Genomic DNA, 22,366 nt, shown 5'->3' on the forward strand with positions numbered 1-22,366 from the left:
TATTCATTATTAACATAATAATGAATGCCATCATTATACATTATCCCCCCCCCCAATGAAGTGAAGCTACAACAGACAATCAGGCAGCCAGAAGGTCTTGGGCAGTATCATCTGTCATCTTTCCAGCAAATGGGGAATATGACCCACTTTCTGTTTACATTTTATAATCATCATACCCAAGTTGCTTCATTAGAGCAGCAGCCAGCTGTTTGCCAGAGATTTATTCTATAATAAACAACCATTTCCTGTATTGCTTGAGGGTGGGGAGACATGACCAACTAAGATCCTAATTCTGCAAAGCACAAGACCATGCCTGAGTAATTGCTGAAAAAGGATTCAGAACAGAAAACCTGATGTTAAGCAACAAGACGACTGCTAAAATATTTATCATGATCTTAATTCTGTTTGCTTTGTGTAATAATGCAAAAACGTGGGGAAGGAAGGCACCCTACTGGAATTTTGTTTTGAAAGGGCTTTGGCAGCAGTTTTAGGCAATGGATTTTGGACAATTCTTAGTTCCTATTAGGCTGCAATCCTATTCCAATTTACCAGAGTAAGCCTTTTGAACACACTGGGGCTTATTTCTGAGTAAACATGCATAGGATTGTGCTATGTGTGTTGCCAGGTTCAACTCAGACACCTCTCTACATTTGGCAAGTGTTCTCACAAGTATTAGTGTACAAGTATTAGTATTAACAAAGACTTTACTAAAATTCAGTTTTATGTACAGTATGTTTACTTGAGTAAGTCCCTCTGTTTCTAATGGGCCTTATGGCAAAATAAGTGTGAATAGGTCTTTACAATGAAGGAAGTTTGAAAGGAAGTCTTTTAAAGCATCTTAAGCATTAAATAGGTATGGATGTGCAAGCCCTGAGCAAAAAGAAAAATCTGCACATGGAAACAGATTCATGTGTTCACATTGCCTTGTTGGATGTGTTTCTTATATACAGCAAAGGCTTTAGATCATGCATCTCATACCTAGGATTCCTATCTGGGACTCTTGTATGATGCCTTTCTGGCACCAGATTTGTGTACATGGTCCCTAATAGATGGTTATCATCTGCTCTGACAGCAATAGTCATTTGTTTGGAGGAACAGGAGTCAGGGCTGAGCACCTCTACACTTCCTCTTTCCTCCATCAACTGCAACAGATGATTGGTGCTGTTACAGCTGGTAACATTTAATACTGGTGAACAAGCAGTGCAGTGGACTGGGACCATGTGGATCTGGGCTCAGTTCTTAAAACTGTTGTTTCCAGGCTCAGCAATATTCCCAAAATTGTTGAGGCCAACCCCACGATCTATTCATTGGTCTATAGAAGTTGAAACACAAGAGTACAGGACTGACCAAGAAGTGTATGTATATCAACTATCATGACAGCTTAAGCTAGGCATCTGACACAAAGTAGACAGCCAGAACAGTATTCTGGTTGCACATCATTTAGGATCTGATTTGCCTCTTATGCTTAGAGGGCATCCATTGACCCATATCTCCCTGGTACGTTCATAACACTGAATGCAGTGGAAATGCAGATGATGGAGGTGGCCTTGCACACTTAACCCTTCATATCACCATATGGAAGCAGGGTTTCATCGCTCTCCTAAGCTCAGCAGTAGTGATTGTAATGCTGACTCCTGCTGACTTGAGTGCTCACAGAAGGGCTTCTTGTGCACAGATAACAGAGTGTTACATCAATTACTTGCTTTCCTATATCCTGCGACCCCCCCCCAAGCCTTATGAAGGTAGCTTAGCAATTAAGCCTCATGACTTGGGGCAGACTATGGTATAAAAAAAACACAGGGTTTGAGTCAGAGTGGGGTGCAGGCCTAAATGGGATATTGGTGCTGTATAGCCTGGCAGCCTGAGGTCTACTCTGCTGCTACATCCCTGGGACTCCCAGCAGAAAAAGTAGGATTGCTGTTTGCCTGGTATGTTAGTCTATATTATTCTTGTGTATGATAAGCCTGCTACTCAATACATTTAAGACTTTCTTCATTCCTTGTGTTTTGCCTTTGTTTCAGAGATCCTTAATAAAGAGCCCTTTTTGCCTTTGGCAAAACAGTGCCTGAGGTATAAAATCCTACAAGTGCCTCTCCTCCTCACAGTATATATATATAGAGAGAGAGAGAGAGGGAGAGAGAGAGAGAGTGTGTGTAACCAACCATCAGTTTGCTGCCTTTTAACAATCACCTACCTGAGGAGACCACCTCACTCTGCCTAGGGGTAGACCAGCCTATACTAGTGACTGGCCTGTAGTAGTCCTTGTTTTGTCTTCTGTGGAAACGTTAGAGATGATGGTCTTTTTCTAAAACAAAAATCTGTTAGTGTGCATGTTCATGCAAAGTAGTTTAATCTTCCAGCCACCAGTAACTGCTTATCCAAGTAGTAAATGTTGTTCAACTTTTTAATGCTGTAGTTTTCCATAAGAAGTGCAACCAGGTCCATTGTGAGATTATAATTATTCTATTAAACAGCCTTTTAAAAAAGGAAATGGATACGATCAGTTTACTCACACACTTGATTCAGAAAACAGGGCAGGACAGATGATTTCTGAAGATTGCTGTATAGAAGGCACCTAGTGATGTGTTTGTAAGTGAGCTCACGTACATGTGCTCAAGCAAGCAGTCCTTGGTGTGAAAACAGTGGTGTAAGCACTCAAATGTGTGTCTGTTTTCATCTGTAAAATGTTGGAGGGTATGTAGGATTTATGAAGTCACTAGGTTCTGATTTGGTGAAAGTCAGGTCTAAAGTGTTTGGTAAGGTATCTGTAGTGAGTAGGTACAATGGGCCAAACTTGGCATAAGATGGGGAGGAGGAAAGTTTGGAGTAAGAAGGGTAGAAAATAAGCAGGAGGATGACTGCTGGCCCACATGCCCCTGAAGTACCTTTGTGCAGTTCTCTAGGACATGTGAAAATGGCCAAAGACACACTTCTTTTTAAAAGTGCCTAATCCATAGGACTACAGAGATGCCAGAAAGTTCTGCTTTGCCCTGCCCTGCATCTCTTCATTCTTCTGAAGAATGATCAAGAGATGCTTGGAGTCATACATAAAAAGTACACCTTTCAGGCACTGCAAATGTGGCACCAGCAGATTCCCACAGGATGCCCTCACCTCCCTGAAATTAGAATTGAAAGCTGCATTCTGTTGTAGCTAGTATTGTTGGCATCCATCTGTCTCAAGAGACAATGGAGTGTGCCTCCAGAGGTGAAGTCAAACTGCTGCATTAGCAGCACCAATGTGACCTCCCAGGGTGCAAGCCTGGGCAGTGTGTATGGAGGTCCTGGGCTGCCCAGACAACAAGATCCCTCTCTCTGCTTCACTGATGTGGCCCAAAGGAAAGCAGAGCAATACATTTGGCACCATCTTAGCTGCATCTTAGCGGGGACGCGGGTGGCGCTGTGGGTAAAACCTCAGTGCCTAGGACTTGCCAATCGTATGGTCAGTGGTTCGAATCCCCGCGGCGGGGTGAGCTCCCGTCTTTCGGTCCCAGCTCCTGCCCACCTAGCAGTTCGAAAGCACCCCTAAGTGCAAGTAGATAAATAGGTACCGCTTTATAGCGGGAAGGTAAACGGCGTTTCCGTGTGCGGCACTGGTGCTGGCTCACCAGTGCAGCTTGTCACACTGGCCACGTGACCCGGAAGTGTCTTCGGATGGTGCCGGCTCCCGGCCTCTTGAGTGAGATAAGCGCACAACCCTAGAGTCAGTCACGACTGGCCCATACGGGCAGGGGTACCTTTACCTTTACCTTAAACGGCGTTTCCGTGTGCTGCGCTGGTGCTGGCTCGCCAGAGCAGCTTCGTCACGCTGGCCACGTGACCCGGAAGTGTCTCCGGACAGCGCTGGCCCCCGGCCTCTTAAGTGAGATGAGCGCACAACCCTAGAGTCGGACACGACTGGTCCGTACGGGCAGGGGTACCTTTACCTTTATAGCTGCAGAAGTTGCTGGAAGGAGACATACAAGGCACCATCCAACTGACTTAGAGACACCACTCCAGCTTTATGTAGGGTTTGCTCCTTAGCCTTTTATTCTTTCGAAGATATCCCGCAAGGCAGTGGTGGTTTAGGATCAGACTTTTCCTTCTCCTAGATGGGATACCTTCTCAGGTTGATAAGCCTCATCTGCCCCTCACTTCCCTCTACAGCACATGCAGAAACTGCCTTCTTGACCACTGGACCCAGTATTGGCCTCGTCCGCTCAATCTGGCAGAGCCTGTCTTCGCAGGCAGGGGAAGTCCTTAACTCACTGAGAGTTTGAGACCCATCAGCTATCCTCACCTGGTTTACCTGGCCAGTCGAAGCCATTCTGGGGTTTGTGGCCGCTGTCACATGCCGACAGCTTCTAGGAGATGAGAGCTGAGTGCAGGGTGGGGACCAAAGGTGGACAAGCTAACCCAAAAGAGCATGATGCGTCCCTCACCAGAGGTACTACCCTGCCCCTAACATTCCATACACCCAGTATAGCTAATATAATGCTTGATTTATTTATTAAAATTGTATCCTCCCTTCTACCCAAAGGAGCCCAGGAAGGCAAATAGGTTGCGGGGTGTTCTTGGTTGGTGCTGGGCTGTGTGTGTGGTATTCACAGCATTTTTTTCTGATCTGCAAATGTGCCCCTGGGTCCAACAGGGTTGGTAGCCCTGAAGGCGGTGGATTCTCCTAAAGAGATATATTTTTAAGCAGAGGCTGGCTGACCACCTATCAGGGATGCTATTAACACAGCAGATTTCCTCCATCTCCTGGCGGGTGACAATAGATGACCTCGGAGGTCCCTCCCAACTCTTAGGATCCGTTGATATGGAGCGACTTGGTCGTCAAATAACTGATCAACCAAGAGCTTGCGGGGGGCGAGAGGGCGCCCGGCAGTGTGAACCGGAACTCGCGTTGGCGCGCAAAAAAATGAAGGAGAACCCGGCGTCTCCAAACGGTGAACGGCGAGCGAGGAAACTTAAAAGCTGCCGGCGGCTCCAACGAGGGCCCCCCTCCCCGCTTCCCCGCTTTCATGCATAGGAAGCGATCCACTTTTTTCTCGTGATTGGAACCAGATGCTCCTCACCAGGGAGAGCTTTTATTGCGATGGCCGCGTGGGGGGTGGGGGTGGGTCAGGGCTGGATCGGGGGCCGGTCGCGAGTGGCTTCTCACGCTCTTTCGTTCGCCTCAGAGCAAGCCAGTGGTCAGCGCCACTCGTGACCCCCCCCCCACGAGACCCCGTGAAAACCCAGTAAACAGACTCCTGCCACGAAGCTCGGGGGCTGGAGACCCCTTCCTCCCAGTTCCAACTTGATCCTGTGAGCCAAGAGCGGAGAATAGTCCCCCGCCCCCCGTTTCCTTGGGATGAGAGTCTGAGGGAGAGAGGAAGTTGGGAAGCTCGCCGTGGTCTGGCGACGGCCGGGGCTTCCCGCTCTGGGCCGCCCGCCGCCGCCGCCCCCTCGGCCGTCGTGGGCTAAGCCGGGCTGCGGCAGAAGCCCTCTCGCCCCAGGGAGCCGCTTTCGTTGCCGGCCGCCGGGTTACTGGTTCCCATTAATCTCCCGCACTGGCCCTCGCTGTCTCCACTTCCTGTCTTGGCATATTTCTCTGTCTCGCCCTCCCCTCCCCCCGCGCGTTTCCAGATTCTCTTTTAGGAAAAAAAAAAAGCGAGGGAGGTTGAGGGGGGGGCAGAAGAGAGAGAGAGTTGCATCTGGCCAAGCGAAGAGATCAGAACTGGAGGCGATCTCCGGCGAGCTGCAACAGCTGGACTCGACATCTGCACTTCTTCCAGCGCAGGGCAGCAGCCCAGGTAAGGGAGAAGGAGAGACGCCGGGCTCCGGCTGGCGGGGCGGCCCGAGAGGGTTTCTCTCGTTTCCTACACACGGGAGAGCTCGGGAGGCGATTGCAGTTGCCATCTGGAAGGCTTCGGGTTTCGTTTTTTCCAGGGGACGGGGAGAAGCTTCTTCTGCGGCGCTCCTCAGGGAAAGGGCTGCCTGCGTCTCTGTGGCTGAGGCAGCGTTTGAACGGGGCGACCGCCCGGCAGTTCTCTGGGAAGAACAATGGATTCACCTCGGCGCGAAGGGAAGAGGAGGGACGCCGGGCAGGCGAGTCCCCCCCGGAGATCCACGTTTGGGTCTTCCTTGCATGCGACCCGGGGCTCGGACTTTGCTTGTTTGCTCGTAATGTTCGGGTTGTTTCGGGGTATTTTCTAGCTCTTTGCTTGGAGGGGGTTCAGGGCAACTTCGAGATGAGGAAGGAAGGAGCGTATTCTTTCTCCCCTTCCCATAAATCGACTTGCACTGCCCGGTTTAGGAGGATAGGTGGCGCTTACGCACCGTGCTCACCCGTTTTGCCAGCTGTTCCTCACCGATAACACGTCTGGGAAGAAAACTTTTTAAAAAAAGATTCTTTTGATTCCTGGGATCTGTCTATAAATGTTATTGATATCTGGACCCATCCGCTATTATTTAGTCAGATATGGAAATTAATGAGTACTGACACCCAAACGACATACCACAAAAGACAGCATTGCTGTATATTGAATTTTACAAACAAATGGCAACGCAGCTCCTTCCTTCCTTCCTTCTCTCCCTCCCTCCCTCTTTCCTTCCACCTCCTCCTCAGTCTAGGATGGTTAGCCACGGATAATAGTTAGAAAATGGACATTTGGATACAAAGGGACATTGCCAGCCATGGTGTAACACTGACATACTGAATTTGGCTAACTTGTCCTGTTCCCCATCCTTGTTTTGTTCTGGGATTTCTGCTTCCTATTTGATGCAGTATAATGTGATACAATATAATGAAAATCTGCCTCTCCATGGAGTGCTGTGTCTGGACTCTGGAGGTAACTTAGTGCTATGTACTAAGCTGAAAGTAAAAGGGCTTCTGCTCCCAGCTCCAAACCACCAGCATCAGATCGAAACGAAAAGTTCATTAAGTCTTCTTTATTCTTACCACAAAGTTCCAAACCCTAACTTTTCAGCCCTCCTACGGAGATGGATGGTGGGAAGCCAGCAGGGCATAGTGGTTTAAAGTGTTGAACTTGGACCTGAGAGACCAGGGTTCAAATCCCCACTCAGCCATGAAGCTCTCTGGTGACCTTGGGGCAGTCAGTACCTAACAGGGCTATTGTGAGAAAAACATGGGGAGGCGGAAAACCATGCATGGCGCCTTGAACTCCTTGAAGGAAAGGTGAATAATCTTAGCAGAGGCCAGAACTAATTCCTCTTCCTGTTCTTTAATTCTTGCAGCTATAACTTGAGCTGAGGATGCAGTCCTCCTATGCATGCTTATTTGAAAGCAAGTTCTACTGAACGCAGTGAACTGTACTTCTGACTGCTCTGCTTTAAGTCTTGTATCTCCTGGGGAAGCAGCCTCTTGGACCTGGAAAAGTTGTCTGTGTGTAGAGTGGATTAGGGGTGGGTGGGTTGGGAACAACTTTTATAGGTGGTGTGAGTGGGAAATCAGACGTCGGGCAGAGGCGAAGCAACCTGCTCTGGTACCTGGAACAGTGCTCATCCCAGGGGGCGTGGTGCACATCCCAGGGGGTGCATGGCGATCTGGGATTGGCCTTTTGTCATACCCCCCTTTGGAATGGCACCCGGGGTAGACGCCCCCCCCCCCACTTCCCTCAGAACGCCTCTGATGTCCGGATCTGAGTCTGGGCTGTAACTAAGTGCTTGTCTTGCTTAGTCAAGGGAGCAATGAGGTCACACACAAGCCAGAAGAATAACTGGAAGCTGTTACAAATCCCTTTGGTCCTATTCTATCACTGAAATGCACTTTTAGATACAGTGTTTCAGTATATCGGCTCATGTCTTGGATATAATGATGACAGTAACTATATTTGAATGAACATAGCACATACTTAACTATGCATATATATTCTTCATTCTGCCTAGTTCATAATGATCTCTCCCATAAGAGCAACTCTTTCCTTAGTGGAAGAAAATAAGAATTGTTAAGTGAAATAGTACCAGATTTTCCCTGGGATCCTAAAGGCTACTTTGGGTAGTGTTCAGGTCTTGAACTTGCGTAGTGAGATACTTGTGTCTCCCCTGACTCTTGAACCAGCAGATTCACATGATACATAAAACATTGATTTTAAGCCAAGAAATGATGAGTTGCTTAAGGTCACATAGCAAATTTGGGGTTGGGTGAGATTTGAATTGGCAGTGTTGATCGCAGCTCATTCAGGTGCTGTTTAACATCATTTAACCATCACCATGGTTTGTATTGTGCTACAGAATAATAAAGGCACATGGGGGGAGTGTTCTTTTTTGAATAGTATATAAAGAGTTTGTTGAGTGTTCAAATCTGCATTTGTATTATGTGAACAACTCATGGCAATTATTTCAGAATATAAGATGTGGATTAAAACAGAATTGTGAAAACATTCTGTGATGAACAGGCCTTGGATCATCCTGGCTACCCAGCAACCTTTGAAAGCCGATCAGAGGAGAAAGAGAGGAAGGAGTTTTTAAGTGGGGAAGCTTACAATTTAACAGTCAGAGAGGGACTTTCTTTCAGTGTGGGCAGATTGGGTCTCTTGCTGTCTGAGTGATTTCAGATAGGGACTATTATCAGTGAGGATCTATAGGGACTAACTGTCAGGAGGGAGAATTGGGGTTTGGACTGTGTGAGTGGGGTTAGCTAGGTAAGGGCAGCCTGGTTTGATTCTACACTTCTCCTGGGTTAACAACAGGAGATTTTTTAATCTATTAAGCACACTCATAAAATTGGTCATGCTACCCAACACCTGTTTTCAGTGCAGCTGTCTGTCACATTTTCCCTCAAAGCAGAGGTGGGGAACGTATGGCCATCTAGGTGCTGTTGAATTCTAACTCCCATCAGCCCCAGCCAACATGGCCAATGGCCAGGGATGATGGGAGTTGTGTCCTAGCAACACCCTGGAGGGCTGCAGGTTAGTTACCCCTTCCTTAAACAAATAGCAATGTAGGAAATAGCTTTATACCAAATCAAACCATTGGCCCATCTAGCTCAGTATGGTCTACATTGACTGGGAACAGCTCTCAAATGTATCAAGCAGAAATTGTTTCCAGACTTACCTGGAAATGTCAAGAACTGAACCTAGTACAGTATGTGCACTGCTACAGAGCTATAGCCCTCCATAGATACAGGAAAAATATTTCCACTTCTTTTTCCTTGCTAGGATGAATTAACATTTTAAAAACAAGCTAAAATGGATCAAGACCGAGTATCTGCAAAATGTGGAGCGTTGTGTCAATCTGCTTAGATGTCTCTGATTTTTCTTGCCTAGTTGTATGAAGGAATGAATAAATCCAATAATACTAATAGCCAGCATCTGATATTTAATCCAGTTTAATTCAGAACAAAAATGTGATAATCTCTATCCTTCCCAGATTTCATAATTTGTATTTATTTTCCTATTGTTGTGCCTTGCTTTATTTTAACCAATGTCTAATCCTCTTTTTGTTACATCTCTCCTACTTTGCCTGTCATTCCATGAATAACATACCTTGTGGATGGCCTCAAATTCTTACAGCATATTTACTCATAGGTAGGGTAGCTAGGTGCAAAAGAGAACTGTGTTTCTGTACCTGTGCTAGTTGTGTAGGAGACCTGTGCAAAATTCCCTCTTCTACACAACTAGTAAAGTTGGTGGAGCCCTGTCCTCATTTGCACTTGACCACCCTGCTAAGAAATGCATCCCATTGTAGTACATGGGGACCACTCCCAGTTAAGTGAGTTTAGGAGTGCACTGCTAATGTCCCTCCTACTAAAGCAAATCAGCACTGTGTGTGGTTTTGTGGTGAAGCCGTTCCCACTGCAGAGCAGCTCAGCTATTAAGCAAAACAAGAGCACAGTGGCTTGAGCACAGCATCCTGCTATAATTTGTGTTTTTCTGGATCAGGACCAGTAACTAAAAGTGAAGTGATTGGTCATACATATAAATAATAATAATAATAATAATAATAATAATAATAATAATAATAATAATAAATAAAAATAAAATAATAATAATAAAATAAAAATAAAATAAAAATAAAAATTACTCCTGAAGTGAAAGCTAAGATATGTGATAGACTAAAGTTCCTACTTAGGTCAAAGTTACAAATAATAGGTTTTGCCATCTCAAGCTAGGGTTTGTTAGTTATTATTTTATGTAGTTGTAAAAAGGCATATTTATGTCAGCTGTGTCAATTAACCTGATTTACTCTCTGAATACGGTAACAGGAATGACTAATGGAACAGGAAATGCCATCTGTCTTAACTTGCATATATTGTCTTGCCTTCTGAGAGTCCTGTTAGCTCCCCTTTCATTTGTGTACACATGATTTAGCATATACAAAGGCACCACTGCACTGATTTCTGAGAAGGAAGGGATTTTTTATTGGGTCAATTTGGGTTGAGAAACTATGCACTTTTTGAACTAATGGAACACTTCATCTCTGTGTACACTCCATACCTTTCCCCCAAAGTATCTGGGGAACTGTAGTTTACCCCTCACAGAGATACAGGAACTGCTGAGTTGTTAAACTACAGGAAGGGTGAAATTAGTATTCTGTGGGTCAAGCAGTGACAACATAAACAATGCCCATTTTCCTTCGCATTGCCTTCCACTTCCTTTTGGATGCTTAGTGGAAGTTTTGGGGGAGAGTTCATTCTGGTTCTTCTCAATCATTGCTTTTGAATCAGTGTGACCATAAGTGACAACCATTCTCTGGAATTAGAGGAGTGACATCAATGTGATTTCAGCACGATCCTTATGTGAATCATGCACCAAAAAAAATTCTATAACATGGAAAGCTGAATTGCTAGAAGCAAACTAATGTCACAACCAGACTGTGTGTTACACACATAGATGGGGAGTAGATTTGATAATACAGTATATGTAGATCTGCAGCTGAAATTAGGTCTCCTTACTTTTTTTTTGCCAACATTGGACCAAGTGGGTTTTGGCTGACCAATTAAGGCAGCAAGCACAAATTATTCGTACTTTTTTTTGGTAAAAGTGCATCCTCTTTCTTTGCTTGGTATAATAATGGGTAATGATAGAGTTAAACATTGTTTCCATTTATTATGAGTTGGAGTTTAGATTGCACCCTTTAGTTTGTGGTAGTGTGCTAACATGTTTCTCAGTGAGCAATCTTTTGTTCTGGGCCTACGAAATGAGTAACCCTGTTAGTAAGAACTTAGCAGGTTGCCTTTGTGTTAGCAATTTGGTTACGGAAAAATTCAGGAAAATTAATTCCAAATATTTGCATTCTCTCCTTTGCCTCAGTTGCTCATATTGTAAACACCCACTGGAATGTTAAACTTCAGTAAAGGTCTTTGCTTCAAAGGAGCCTCTCAGACCTTGGGAGGAATGTTTGAATTTTTCACTACTCTGCTACCTACTGAGAATATGAAGTGTCATTTAATTCAGTACAGTTTACTTCAAAGTAAGCATTCATAGGCTTGGGCTGCAAGATGCCTTTTCATGCAGCAATATATTTTAAAATGATAGTTGCTGTGGAAGGTCACAAGCCTAGATAAACAAGGCCAAAATGGAATGAGGAGTGAGGATTTTATAGGCAAAGCTGTTTCTAACCAGTTTTTTACAGCAGGAAGTTTCACCATTGTTACTTTCTCTGTTTCACATTGTTGCTTCTGTGGGAGAACAAATAGTTTCTTAAGAAGGAATAGAAAGTTCTGATTGGCATGATTCTTTGCTTTCAATTGTTTCAAAAGTGAACTGAAATGATAGTAATAATAGCAGCTATGTCACATGTTTTTTCCCATATTCATGCAATAAACTTGGATAACAATGTAGATTCTGCAATTGTCCTTCAAGGGCTGTTCTGGTGAAACATCACAAATGGGTTTTGGAGCAGTTGCTATTGTGTCATCTCTTCCTAGTGTGGGACTGCAGCTTGCTGCTGGATTTTCATTTCTTTTCCTCTTTGCTAAATTGTACAAGAGTTGTGGATGCCTGGGGAAAATGCAGGGTTATGGCATTTCCTATGCTCCTTTTTCTAGAAGTATTATCAAAACTTTCTCCATTAGTGCTGAGAGGGGCAATGCATAGTGTGTGCTGGATTAGCCATGAATCGCTGATTCCTCCTTTAGCCAAGGCCATGTTGGAAAGAGTGGTGCCTGTGTGCAGATCATAAGGTGAACGACATGTGATTTGTTTGCTGCATATACACGGCTCCCAGTTGCATACAGAGACAGCTAAATCCTTGTATGCCAGACATAATTTACATGTGTTACTTGGAAGCCCCTTCCATGTGGGAAATGTGGAACCTGTGGTCCTGAGTTTGCTGAATAAATCCAAAAAGTGCAAAGTGATCTCATAGCTGCAGATCACTCTTACAGAGAGAGAGTCTTTGTCCACTCCTGTTCCATAGAGTCAACGTGGTGTCATCCAGATGCTGTCAGACTATGACTCCCATAATCCCTTACTTTGGGGAATGCCAGTTGAGGCTGATGGGAGTTGGAGCCCAACAACCTCTGGAAGGTGCTATGCTGGCTACCCTTAATACTAAGATCCTAGGAGTATCAGGCAAGCAAGTATGTTTTACCATTGCTTCTCAAAGTTAAAGGTTAGCATCACAAGCCATTCTTCAGGTGTCTAAAACCAATTTGATAGCTGTAGGGTAAATTGCCAATTGGAAATCAGCTGTTGTTATTGCTGTTATTATTAACTGGAAATTGAGTGTTAAATCCTACTCCACAGAAGAGATGAAGTAATAAATCCAGTAATTATTGGCCAGTAAGTTTCTACAATGCTAACTGAATTCCAGAATTAGAAGGCGTTAGGTAGGAAGAAATGACTGGGTGGAGAATAGGAATGTGAAATTAAGAGAGTCTCCAAAATTAAATGATAAGAGGTTTTCAGAAATCTAATAGTAGGCTGTATCCAACACAGCAAGTCCAGAAGCAGCACAGAGGAGATCAGTGCTAAATTTGTAATGGGGAGGGGAAAGAAAAATGACATCATATCCAAAAGAGATCCCCAGAGAGACTTGTTTTAAAGATGACTTCCTTATGTACTGAACTAAGCTCATTGCATCTCTGCACGTTTTACTGAGTCTGGCAGGGGCTAAAAATCAGATTAGTGGAACAGCGCAAAAGAAAACACAGATAAATGTTTATACCAGAAATCATATTTCTGAAGTTAATAATAGAATTAATGAGAGTAATGCTAAAATAGATACAGTATTGGCTAAGTGGTTGGAGGAGCAGTCAGAGAGGAAAAGGGGGATCATGGCATCATATATGTCTTGAATGCAGACAGAGGGTAGGCATAACCTGCTACAGATGTGTGCCTGTTCAAGTAATAGTAGCTGTAGTAGGTATGTGTCTACCACGCTGCAACATTTTGTGGCAGACCTCACATATAGCTATCTAAATGTGATTTTTCAGCCTTCTGTTGGTATGTCCAAAATGCAGTGCAATGCTAGGTTTCCATTTTCAGACATTCACAAAATTCACCTGAGCTTACCAGCATTTACACACAAATATACCACTTTAAAGCCACCCCTCCAAGCAAAGAATCCTAGGAACAGTAGCTAAGGATGCTAGGAGTTGTAGTCTTTTGAGAGGGCAACTACTGTTCCTAGGATTCTTGCAGGGGACTCCATGCGCTTCAAATGTGCTTCAGAAGTATGGTGTGTACAAAGCTTTAGGTGGCTATGGTAGGGGATAGAGAATACATTTGCTTTGATACTCATTGCTGGACAGACTGATGTATTCGTTGTTCGAAATTCCGCAGGTGCCAGGCACATTTTGCAACTGGCACAGGTCCAGTTGTGACCATGGGGATGCCAAGCTGGCGACTTACATCTCCAGCTGTTTGCTTCTGGCGAACCAGAGCAGCGCACAGAAATGCCGTTTACCTTCCTGCTGGAGCGGTACCTATTTATCTACTTGCACTTTGACATGCTTTTGAACTTCTAGGTTGGCAGGAGCAGGGACCAAGCAACGGGAGCTCACCCCATTGCAGGGATTCGAACCGCCGACCTTCTTGATCAGCAAGTCCTAGGCTCTGTGGTTTAACCCACAGCGCCACCCACGTCCCTATTTATTGCATTTCTGTCCCACCTTTTCCTCCAAGGAGTACATAGTTCACCCCCCTCCTCAATTAATCCATAAAACAACCCTGTGAGTTGGTTAAGGGGCTGTGACTGGCCCAAGGTCACCCAGTGAGCTTCATGACTGAGTGAGGATTTGAATCCTGAACTCCCAGGTCTTAGACTGACACTCTAACCACTACACCAGACTGGCTTCCTAGAGTACTTCTGCTAAGGGGCAGCTATATAAATTAAGGAGGTAAATAAATATGGGGAAAACAAAATGACACTCAGAGAAGGATCTGAAATATTTTCCTTGAAGCTTGAATTTGTTTTATTTTGGATTGGCTGGTTTGTTTTAATGTGTTGTAAATATAATGTGTTTAAAATATAAAGCGGTATAGAAATGAAATTAACAACAACAAATCTCACTGAGGGGTGGGAATAGCACATAGACATTCTGTTGTGGTGACCATAACCTAGGTTTAAGGTGCCATTAGGTGATTATATATATAACATAAGTTTCTAATGCTCAATGTGTGCGTTTCAGGATTTCTTTCTCTGTGTGAGTAGTAGAGGTGGTTGGTGGGTTCATTTTAAATCATGCCAGATTTATAAGCATTTTCTGCTATTCTTTGGCAAATTCCCTGCATCTGGCATGCAGCACTGTCTAGCCTGATACTCACTTTCCAGCTAATGCTCTGCATTCTTCTACCAGTATGGAAACATTCTATATACAGAGCCATGTTTGGCTGAGCTTGTAAATAAGTTGGGATGTAGGTGGCGGAACTACGGAGAGATGTGTGAGGATATACTTTTATAGCAATTCAAATGTATGCATGTGGGGGGCGGGGAGATGCCTGCGCATGGTAAGTTAAGAATGTGATGGCTTTGCAATATCACCACATTCAACTGCCACTGACTTCTTGAATCAGACTTAGTAGATGCGCCTGCTCAGGTTGAGATAATGAAGACTGCTATGTGCATTTCTTCCTTTCTATAAAGAGGTGTGCCACGGCTCAAGCGTACCTGAGAGATGTGCCATCTACATCACAGTCTTTATTCCTTACCCCTAAATGTGTAGAAACTGGTGATGGTTGTTTAGGGGAAAAAGGTGCTCTGCACATGCTCAGAGGCACTTTCTTGTGTGATTACCTCACCTATTCCTGGTCTCTTCACTTTATAGTGAGAATGGATTCTGTGGCTGAGCCCTGCCTGTTTGTGTACAAATGAGTAAGAGTCAAACCAGTGGCCCACCTTACATTCTTCAGCCAGGAGGCCTTATATGTGAAATGTGATGGGAAATGTGGGCCTCTTCCTCTCGAACATTTCAGTTTCTTCTGCAGGATGGCTGTCATTACTTGCTGACGAGCTCTGTATGCAGCTGGAGGGCATCTGGGTTATCAGGGTAGAGACCACCATGAAGGAAATGTGATTTGTACTGTGCAGCTATTGTAGAATAATGATGATAGCCCAGTTGCCTGCTCAGTCTCCCATTCAGCAGTTCCTTTGTTATGCTCAGTGACATTAAACACCTTTTCAAAAACAAAAACAAAAGCACCACCTCTGCACTTTTAAAAACTTTCTGTCAAGGAAAATTTATTTCCAGAATACTTAATATCCTGTTAAAGTGTTCTTAGGTTTACTCAAGTTACCTGCTTGAGCCTCAAGTGTCATCTTGTAGATTTTGTTATGAAGGATTGATCCAAAGTAAATCAAAATAATCCCTTGGTGTTTTCAGCTGGGCCTTGAAGACCCACATCTTTTAGTGGCTGATGTAAACTGGGCCTCAGAAATGGTGGTGTGATTTGTTTACAATTGGTTTAGGGCTGGTTGTTGTTTCTGTGCTAGCTTTTTAGAAAGCATCACAAACTGTGGCTGTTTTAAACGTATATTGTAAGTACTGGTTGAAATTGTAGTAGTTGATAGTGTTTGTTAACTCTTATAACTTTGTGAATAATTTTTGTTTAGAAAGTGGTTTATAAAAGTTTCAAATAAATAAGACATACATAAATAGGAGTCTTATAAGAACTTTTAAAGGTCACAGGCAGTGTATGTTTAATGTTGCTGTGAAGTTCTTTCACAACATCTGAAAAAAGTAACCTATGAGTAGATGATTCATTCCAATCTGAGAACCACAGTGAAAATGTATCACCAGCCAGAAGGCATTAATAATAGCCCTAGTGCAGATGTTTTCAACCTTTTTGAGTCCATGGCTCCCTAAACCAACTACATTCTTTCTGCGGCACTCCTGTGGGGGTTAGGAACCCAGTAATGTCACCCCTTGCCTGCAGCGCTGGCAACCTCTCACCCTTTTTCGAACACCCTCCCTTGTGGAGTGTTCTCACAGCCTCCTCTCCCCTCCCCTTGGGAGTCCTTTGGGTAGCTGCTGCTGCTGCTGCTGTCACTGGTCTCTGAGCTGCCTCAACCCAAAGAGAAGTGAAGCTTACAGCCAGGGCTGTTGCAATAAACATCTGTGCAAGCCTTTGGGAGGCAGAGATGTGAGAAGGCATCAGAGAAAGAAAGAGGGACAGAGACCAGTGTTGCCTGTAGCACCCCTGACCATCATTCAAGGCACCCCAGAGTGCCACGGCACACTGGTTGAAAACCACTGCCCTGGTGGATTAGGCCAAAGGCCCATCTGGTCCTATATCTTGTTCTCACAATGGCCAACCAGATGCCTATGAGAAACCTTCAACTGGTATTCAGAGGCATAGTGCCTCTGACACTGGAGCCATCATGACTTAGCCTCTATGAATTTATCTAAACTGCCTTTAAAACCACCTTGTGCATTTCTCCATCATTCTCCTTATCACAAAAGTCTGATTTTTGGAGGAAGTGGGCTTGTTGTGCAAGTGCTCCAAATGAACTTTAATTGTGCAACCTGAATTTACCTGAAAATAGTGACAGTCTGGAAGTGTCCAAAGATCCATTGAAATACAGTCATACCTCATGTTACGTTTGCCTCAGGTTGAGTGTTTTCAGGTTGCGTCCCACGGGACCTAGAAGTACTGGAATGGGTTACTTCCAGGTTTCGCCGCTCACGCATGCACAGATGCGCAAAATGATGTCACGTGCATGTGCAGAAGCAACAAATCACGACCCGCACGTGCACAGACGCGGGTTGTGTTCTTTTCTTTTTTTTCCTTGCATAATTTTTATTAATTTGTAAAAATCAAAATACAAATCAAATTATATCAATACTCTTGTTTTTTACAGAGAAAATAAAAAGGACTTCCTTCTGCCATTCCACGAATCGTCCATAATAACAAAAAAATAAATAAATCCGCATTCCTTTGTATGTAGTGCCATAAGTCACTCTCATTCTTCCTTTTTCCATAGGCATTACCCTTTGCTTCTACAGAGCACCTTTGAAACCCACTAGTGTTATCTGTTCATCAGTTAAGCTTTTCAGATATTCCGTAAAACTTTCCCAATCTTTGACAAACCTCTGATCTTTTTTATATCTAACTTTTCCTGACATCCTGTCCATCTCCACATAATCTAGTAGTTTGGCTCTCCATTCCTCTATAGTCGGCAAACTCTCTTGTTTCCAGTTTTTGGCTATCAACACCCTTGCTGCCGTTATAGCATATTGGAACAGTTTGCAGTCCTTCTTTTTTATCTCCTTTCCTACCAAACCTAGTAAGAACGCCTCTGGTCTTTTAGCAAAAGTATATCTTAACATTTTCTTTATTTCATTGTGTATGCTTTCCCAGAACTCTTTGACCTTTTGGCATTCCCACCACATGTGGTAGAAAGTCCCTTCCCTTACTTTGCACTTCCAACATTTGTTGCAAGATCCGTACATTCTGGCTAATTTTACCGGGGTCAGATACCAGCGGTAGAACATTTTCATTAAGTTCTCTTTTAGTGACACACAGGCCGTGAAATTGAGGTGATGTTTCCAAAGTTTTTCCCACTCTTCAAAATAAATGTTACGGCCAAAATCTTTAGCCCAGTGTGTCATTACCGCCTTAACCTCCTCGTCACCTAAATTCCAATCTAATAGTTGTTTATACATTTTGGATAGAGTTTTTATGTTATTCTCCAAAATCTCAGATTGGAATCTGGACTTTTTGTCAGCATATCCTTTGCCTTTAACGTCTTTCTTAAACATATCGTTTATCTGATGATAATGTAGCCAGTCATATACTTGGGATTTGACCTGCTCAAACGGCCTCATTTTCCACTTTCCTTCCGCCTTCATTAGGAGTTGTTCGTAAGTTGCCCAATTGGCTCTCATGTTGGTCTTTTTAACCGACATAACCTCTAATGGAGACAGCCATTGGGGTGTTTTGGGTTCTAACACATCCTTATATCTTTCCCAAACCTCTATCAGGGGACCTCTAAATATATGATTCCCGAATCCCTTATGTCCTTTCTTCCTCCCATGCCACAGATAGGCATGCCACCCTGATCTATTGTCGTGGCCCTCTAGGTCTAACACTTCCGTATCTTCCAGTTTTATCCATGTTTTGACCCAGCATAAGCAGGATGCCTCGTAATATAATTTTAGGTCTGGGAGAGCGAAGCCTCCCCTCTCTTTTATATCCGTTAATAATTTAAATTTTACTCTCGGCTTCCTCCCCTGCCAGATGTATCTAGAAATTTCTTTGTGCCAGGTTTTAAATATCTTTATATCTTTAATGATCGGGATATTTTGAAAAAGAAATAGGATTCTTGGCAGTACCGACATTTTAATTGTAGCTATTCTTCCCCAGAATAGCAATTTGAGCCGACCCCACGTTTCTATATCCTTCTTGACCCCTTTCCATACAGTTTCATAGTTGTTTTTAAATAAGTCTATATTTTTTGGTGTTATCCATACCCCTAAATATTTCAGCTTTTTTGTCACTTCTATTTCTGCTTCTCTTTGTAATTCCTCCAATTTGTCTAATTGCATATTCTTAGCTATTATTTTTGTTTTCCTTTTGTTTAATTTGAAGCCCGCTACTTCCCCAAATTGGTCAAATTCTCTAAGTACCTCTTTTATTGAATCCAGTGGGTCTTCCATTGTTACAACCAGATCGTCTGCGAAGACTTTAGTTTTGTGTTCGTGATGGCCGACCCTGATTCCTTTTATTCCTTTATTATCTCTGATGGAGTTTAGTAGTACTTCTAATATCGTTATAAATAACAGTGGGGACAGTGGGCATCCCTGTCTTGTTCCTTTAGTTACTGTTATTTCTTCTGTCTCCACATTGTTTATCAACAATTTTGCCCTTTGTTCCGTGTAGATTGCTTTTATCCCGTTGTAAAATTCAGTACCTACTTCCATGTGTTCCAGTTGTCTCAGCAAAAATTCCCAGTTTACGTTGTCAAACGCCTTCTCAGCGTCCACGAATAACAATATGCCTTGTTTGTCGCATCTTTCTGTTAAATATTCTATTATATTAATAATGTTTCTTATATTATCTTTCATTTGCCTACCCGGCAGAAAGCCGGCTTGGTCTCTGTGGATATTTTTTACTAAGATGGCCTTGTATCTTCTTGCAAGGACTCCCGCGAAGATCTTATAATCTATATTTAATAGGGAAATAGGTCTGTAATTTTTAATTTGTTCTAAATCTGAATCTTGTTTTGGGATTAATGTAATCAGCGCCTCCTTCCACGTCTCCGGTATTTCTCTTTCATTAAGAATGTTGTTCATTACTTCTTGTAGTGGAGTCAGTAGAACCGGTGCCATTTCTTTATAATATCTACTACTAAACCCATCTGGGCCTGGGGCTTTCCCGTTTTTTAAATAGGGTTGTGTTCTTTTCAGGTTGCGAATGGGCCTCCAGAACAGATCCCATTCACAACCAGAGGTACCACTGTAAGTGGCTTACATCTGAATAAACATCATAGAACCAGACTGTATGTCTCTATTGTAGTTTCCCCACACTCCCTATTTGGTGAAAATCATATTGTAACTGAAATTCTTTCAAAAAGGAAAACGGAGCTGTGTCAAATAGCTTCAATGGATGTTACAAATTCTTGCAAATTTGGTGCCAGTGTTTCAGTCACAGTGGTCGTATGGTTTGGGCATTTGACTTCATCCCTGAAGTTTGTGGGTTTCGAGCCTCATTTCACTGAACTCTATATGATTTCACGAACTCTTGGATTCAGAAAGTCAAAAGGAGTAGTTACATATGGTGCTACTCATATTGTTGTCTAATGTAACAGAGGTCATAGAAACTAATACATCTTGGCCACACCAATCCCAAGAGACAAAATGGTTTGAGACAGACTATCAAGGTATGAACTATGGACAATATTTGAATCCACTTAATGTATGAAAAATAAGGCTTGGCAAATGCTCCAGCTTAATAAAATATGTATGGGCATGAAACTGGCAGGCAGTTACTATTTACTGCTTCTTCTCCCTCCAATGTGGCTCTGATTGCTCACTCTGTTCCCTGTTCTAGTATTTTGGGGAAACTGAAAATGGCAGGCATGGCTGGAACTTCACTGTGCACCTGAACTCTGTGAAAGCCATTTCAAAAAAGGCAAGTTGTGGCAACCAGTGTCAACCCTGGTATTCCCATGTTGGGTGTTGATGCTGGGCCCCATCATTTGCCACTATCTCTGGCAATCATCCCCCACCCCCGCTCCACCTCCAATGTAGCCTCCAAAGCGTGGACCTCATGAGACCACTGTTCTCAGTGTGAGCTTGCCTTCACAACTGAACTGAAATTATGCATGTATAAAGTGATTCTGGTGAGGTGAATTCTTTCAGACCTTTTTGGATCGACAGGACAGGAGTGCTGGACGACTTAAACATAATGATCTAAGGTTCTAAGAATATTGCCTTCTGATACCATGAGTAATGTGGTGTTAAGCTGGGACTGAATCACAACCCTTTCAACCGAGAAGATAAGTTGCACCAAGTGCCCGTCTGCAAGGGCTTCAGTTCCAATGAAGTCAGAATAGTCATGCTTCTTCAGCACAATTCTTTACATGTCCACTCAGAAATACGTCCCATTGAGGTCAGTGGGGCATATTACCTGGCAATTGATTATAGGACTTGCAGCCTTAAAATGCAAAGTGCCATGTACAGTGGTACTTCGGGTTACATATGCTTCAGGTTACATACACTTCAGGTTACAGACTCCGCTAACCCAGAAATAGTACCTCGGGTTAAGAACTTTGCTTCAGGATGAGAACAGAAATCGTGCTCCGGTGGCGTGGCAGCAGCGGGAGGCCCCATTAGCTAAAGTGGTGCTTCAGGTTAAGAACAGTTTCAGCTTAAGAACGGACCTCCAGAACGAATTAAGTACTTAACCCGAGGTACCACTGTAATGTTGTTATCTTACAGATAAGGAACCAGATCTGAGTGGGAAAGTACTCTATTCATGCTTGAGTCCTATAAAGAGAAACCATATCTGTCTGCTGTATCATGTACCCAGGAAGCCATGGGTTCCTATAGGAAGTGGAAAAATGCAATCGGGAAATCTGAATGCTCCAATATTGGCTCTTGGTCAACTAAGGTCAGATCAATCTAGTCTGCTGACTGCATCTACCACTTCTTGTAAGTTAGACATGTGGCTTACCAAGAAAGCAGTAGAGTTGGCAGACAGTGTGTTTTATTACATTGGTTTCAGACAGTAACTTTATACTGTTCTTTTGTAATGAAAACTTACTTCAGTTTACTTTATTTATAAAACCTTTTGCCTCGCTGTCCCTGACACCGAAGGTGATTTTATCTAATGAAACAAATCATATAGATTTTGGAACAGTCCAGAGTACAACAGAAATCTTAAGGAGACAAAACAGAAGCAGAAACGGAATGAGAAAGCAGCAGGATCTCTGGAAGGAAAGCTGCAAGATTAAAACATGTGGGGGGCAATAAGTAAATTATAATGGCAAGTCCCCCTGTCTCAAATGTTTAGGATACGGAGGAAATAAGTGGCAGCGTGTTTGCATCTGTGCAAACATAAATCCTTTTCCTCCTCCTGTTTTCCTGCTCTTTACCTTCCCTGAGTTCAAGCTTTGTGAAGTTATTAGGGAAATGTGGGGTAGCATCTAAATGATGATGGGTTTTTGGTAAATGAGATATAGATAATAGTAGCATATATTCTGTGCTGTCTTTATGCCCGCTGCTTTTAATGCAGGAAAATGAAATCCAAACCCTAGGACTCATAAATGCACAACATTTTCCCAGGAGGAAAAATTCTGTATACCGCAAAATGTTTCTGAGAGAGAGGGAGAGAAAGTGGGTAATAAACAGGCCAATAAAAGTAGTCTGGGGAAAATTAGTTGCCATATCTTGCTAGCCTTTCTGCTTTTGCCATTGAGAAACCTGACCTACTGATAGTTTTGTGCCGTATGCTTAGTAGCAGTTAGTGACGTGAAATAAGAGTGAAGATTTGTTCCA

At 43.4% G+C, this 22,366-nt stretch overlaps 1 protein-coding gene across 4 annotated transcripts in view; it reads left to right on the forward strand.

The window, feature by feature from the left end:
* The first annotated feature begins 5,235 nt into the window (after positions 1 to 5,235).
* Positions 5,236 to 22,366, forward strand: part of DENND2B (DENN domain containing 2B) — a 153,786-nt gene continuing 136,655 nt past the window's right edge. For 2 of the 4 annotated variants that reach the window (XM_053391748.1, XM_053391776.1), the window contains exon 1: positions 5,237 to 5,774. The gene's annotated coding sequence lies outside the window, so the exon portion shown is untranslated. Of the gene's footprint in view, positions 5,775 to 22,366 lie in introns of all 4 variants that reach the window. The other 2 variants (XM_053391786.1, XM_053391795.1) reach the window with 2 other exon arrangements.

The sequence above is a fragment of the Podarcis raffonei genome, chromosome 1 (assembly GCF_027172205.1).
Source record: "Podarcis raffonei isolate rPodRaf1 chromosome 1, rPodRaf1.pri, whole genome shotgun sequence".
NCBI classification, from domain to species: domain Eukaryota; kingdom Metazoa; phylum Chordata; class Lepidosauria; order Squamata; family Lacertidae; genus Podarcis; species Podarcis raffonei.